The following is a 4797-nucleotide window of genomic DNA, read 5'->3' on the forward strand; positions in this document are numbered from 1 at the left end:
CCCCCCCCCCCCCAAGCTTACCTGCCATCTGTCATCACTCTTGCCCTTGCTCTGTAGCAGGTTGTTATCCGGTGGTTCCAGTAGCCGGGTGTGGAGGAGCAGTGGTCCCAGAATCTAGACGCATGTCAGTTCACGTGCTGTCCTGAACTGAGCTATCTTGAGCAAGTCAGTGAATCAGTCTTAGCGTTTACTTCCTTGACTGTGGGTAAGGAATGGTGACAGATGTTCTGCAGATCAAATGAGAAAATGCAAGTGAAAATGCTTTTAAAAATAAATGCAGTGGCCACAATGAGATACTCATTCACACCCACTAGGACAGCAATAAGCAACAAGGCGAGATAATAACAAATGTTGACAAGGATGTGGGGAAATTGGAACCCTCATATTTTGCCAGCTGGATTGTAAAATGGTACAGCTGCTTTGGAAAACAGTCTGGCAGTTCCTCAAATAGTTAAACCTAGAATCACCGTAAGACCCAGCAGTTCCACACAAAAACTTGCACATGAATGTTCGTAGCAGCATTATCCATCTAGCCAGAAACTGGAAACAACCCAAGTGTCCATCAGCTCATGAGCGAATGAATCAAATGTGGTATATCCATACAATTGCATATTGTCCAACAAGGGCAGGGTATGGAGAACTGACATGCGCTACAGCATGCATGAATCTTGACAACGTTGTGCAAAGTGAAAGAAATCAGTCACAAAAGGCCACATATTGTGATTCCATTTATGTAAAATATCCAGAATAGGCAAATCTGTAGAGCTGAAAAATAGATGAATTGTTGGAGGGCTGGGAGTTGGGGGAAGAATGGGTAGCGACTACTAATGGGTCCAGGATATCTTTCTGGGGTGATGAAGTTGTTCTAAAATTGATTTGTTGGTATATACTGCAAATATACTAAAAAGCATAGAATTTTGTACTTTAAATGAGTAAATTGTACGGTATGTGAATGTTATCTCAATAAAGCTGTTATGGAAAAAAAAAAACCAAGTGCAATGCAAAGGTCATTAATACTAATACTGTGTTCTCTGCAATTACCAAACAGAGCTGAACCTCAGCAAGGATCTGTTCAGGGCCTCGCTGACTTATTACCAACATCTGTAAGATCAAGATGCATCTTATAATCAAAGATGCCTCCCAGTGTGCTGGCCAGGCCACACTTGTCATTGCCTACGTATCCGTGAACTTCAAATGCACCAGTGTCCAAACATGGGAAATGGGTGTCCGTTGCTTCCAGTAAACTCCCCGAAGGAAGAGTGGAGTACTCTTTAAATCCCAAGAACCAAATGTTTATGAGAGAGGGAGTGGGGAAAATGATAAATCATCACATGCTTGGCAGTGTTCTTGAAGCAGGAATCAAAAATAGGCAAGCAAAGAGCCCAGCCCCAAGAGCTTTTCATACTTTAGGATTCTTTTTTTTTTTTTTTTTTTTAAAGATTTTATTTATTTATCTGAGACAGATAGAATGAGAGAGACAGAGAGCACATGAGAAGGGGGAGGGTCAGAGGGAGAAGCAGGCTCCCTGCCGAGCAGGGAGCCCGATGCGGGACTCGATCCAGGGACTCCAGGATCATGACCTGAGCCGAAGGCAGTCGCTTAACCAACTGAGCCACCCAGGCGCCCCATACTTTAGGATTCTTTTAAGAAATGCTGCGTCGCCAATGCCCCCGATGGTACCAAGGGTGACACTGAGTGAATAAACAGGGACACAGACTCCCGAGTCAAACAAATGATCTGGAAGACGGGGGCTCTGAATGCGAAGACAACGTAGGAATACTTTTTTTTTCTATTTTATTTACTTAAATTGAATTAGCCAACATATAGTATATCATTAGTTTTTGATGTAGTGTTCAGTGATTCATTAGTTGCGTGTAACACCCAGCGCTCATCACATCCTGTGCCCTACTTAATGCCTGTCACCCAGTTACCGCATCCCCCCACCCACCCATAGAAATATTTTAAAGCAACTTATTTTACCTGTGCTTTCCTTTTTATGTTTTCCTTCTTAAAAATCAAAGTTGGAAAGAGCAACTTCATAACGTATGCAATGAAAATCGTAAGTGATAAGAAAGCATCATCTGATAGTTTAATTGGCAACATTTTTTTAAGTGCTAAATAATATAACGTTGCATCTTAGAATTATATTTGATAATATTTGGTACTTATTAAAGGTAGTTCATGAGGGTGGTGGGAACCTCTAAACTGAAGTCTCTAGCTCTGTTGCATTGAAAAATATTATAGTGGTGCCAGGGCCAGCCCTGCCCACCTGGGCATCCATCAAGAAGAGAAAACAAGGGGCACCTGGGTGGTTAAGTGTCTGCCTTTGGCTCAGGTCATGATCTCAGGGTCCTGGGATCCAGCCCGTCGGGCTCCCTGCTCAGCGGGGAGTCTGATTCTCCCTCTCCCTCTGCCCTTCCCCCCACTCCTGCTCTCTCTCTCTCTCTCTCTCTCTCTCACTCTCTCTCTCAAATAAATAAAATCTTTGAAAAAAGAGAAAACAAATGAATATTTAGTATAACTCTAGCTTCTCAAGCATTAAAATGGACACCTGTTCTAGGACTTTCATAGAATTTTTAGTAGTAGTGAGGGTTGTTTGCTGTTTATGACCCCTTACCGGGCCAGACACTATGCTGTATGCTGTTCATGCATTTTCTCATTGGTGCCTAGCAACAGTGATATTTTATAGTAAAGGAAACAGAGGTTTGGCAATATTATTATCATTATTATTATTCTTTATTACTAGTTGTCGTTCGGCAACAGATGACAGAGCTAGGACTTGAATCCACCTGACCGACAAGATCATGCTCTTGACTGCTCTGCCAGAACACATTTGTGGCTGATTCTAAATTGAATCTTAAAATCACAGACAAGTAAACAAATGGACAGAGAAGTTATGTGGTAGTTGCAGACTTCCGGGTATTCTCCAATTACGCTAATGGTCCGCGAGGCCAACACTGCATTTCCCATGTTCTAGATGGAAGTTGGAGCAAGACAACTGAGAATCTGTAGTTGAAGGCTCCAACTTTCTCTTTCAGTAAGTTCTGCTGATCAGCTGTTAGAACTAATTAAGTTTCTGTCTTCCACCTTCATTCTCTGAACATTCTGGTTTTGCTTTTGTGTGCTGAACACCCGTGGAGAGAACCGCAAAGGATTTGAGATGCAGAGCCAGAGCAAGGATATCTTACAACAAAATCCCCAAACACAGAGCTTTAGAGCTAAATGGGATCCCAGAGATTGGCACACATCAAAACCACCTATGCAGCTTTTCCCAGACCTGTTGAGTGAGAATCTCAAGGGAATCGGGATAATTAGATTCTCAGTGGTTCTCAAAATAGGGTTCCTGGACCAGCAACTTCAGCATCACATGGGAACTTGTTAGAAATGCAGATTCTTGGGCCCCACCCCAGAACTGTGGATCAGAGACTCTGGGGCTGTGGCCCAATGATTGGTGCTTTACAAGGTCTTCCAGTAGTTCCTGAAGCCTCCTAAAGTTTGAGAACCACTGACCTAGAGCGGAAATGTGGGTAGGATCCTAAGGTTATTCCTCCTTTTTGAAGTACATTGCAGCTCTATTTCAAATTCAATTAAAAAAAATATTTGTTTTCTTATTTTATACATGAAATCTCTTTTAGAATTTGGAGTATTTAAAAGCACAAGAATTTAGGGCGCCTGGGTGGCTCAGTCGGTTAAGCGACTGCCTTCGGCTCAGGTCATGATCCTGGAGTCCCGGGATCGTGTCCCGCATCGGGCTCCCTGCTCAGTGGGGAGTCTGCTTCTCCCTCTGATCCTCCGCGTCTCATGCTCTCTGTCTCTCATTCTCTCTCTCTCTCAAGTAAATAAATAAAATCTTTAAAAATAAATAAATAAATAAATAAAAATAAAAGCACAAGAATTTAAAAGCCTAAAATTCTGATCTTATTCTCCTACTCTCCTCCTTGGGGCCTTACTCAACTTGACAATTAACACTGACTAAAAGTACCTTTTCTTAAAAAGTTGTGTAGCCTGATGTGTTTTCTGCATTCATTCATAAAGTAGTAGATGACAGAAATCACCTTGCTCCACTTATATTTGATACATACCCATTTCAGAGATGTGCAAAGAGGTATGATATCACTAAAACTATTCTAGAAAATTCCTTGGGAAATCCATTTGGCCATATAGGTATTCTATTAATATAGTTGTTAAAAATCATTTTTCCAATTTGTTGACCCCAGGAAGAAAAATAGTGAAAAGTTGCTATAGTCAATAGGGAAAGAAGGGAGGACACTTTCCTGACTCCTGAATATTTTTAATCAAATCAGTTTCTGAAACATTTCTTTCCCTACTAATATTTTGATTTGATATTTGGTCTGGGGAAGTGAGGAATTTGTTTAGGTTAGCATTTCCCAAATGGTGTTCCTACAAGATGTCAAGTCCTGTCTCAAAGCAAAGATTCTGTGGTAAATACATCTGGGAAATGCTGTGTTAAAAAAAATTAAGTAGATTCACTTCATGACTTCTTTGAATTCTTAGCATGGTAAAACGCAGTGTGACTCTCCAAAGGGGTATGTAGTACACAGCACTTGCCAGATTTTTTCAAATAAAAATTTTTGGAAACAAACCAACAAAGCATTGTTTCTAAGGATCTTCTGCACTGACATGGAAATAGAATTGTTACATGGAATCCTTCTTTGTAATGGTAATTTATGCAAAGATATTTTACCCGTAAATTCCTTTGATGATTACCTTAGTTTGTAAAATATTTTGCTAGCTGGATCTTGGTGTCCTGAAACTAAAATATAGCCCCTGGGTATA

This window comes from Neomonachus schauinslandi, chromosome 3 (assembly GCF_002201575.2).
Source record: "Neomonachus schauinslandi chromosome 3, ASM220157v2, whole genome shotgun sequence".
Classification (NCBI taxonomy): Eukaryota; Metazoa; Chordata; class Mammalia; order Carnivora; family Phocidae; genus Neomonachus; species Neomonachus schauinslandi.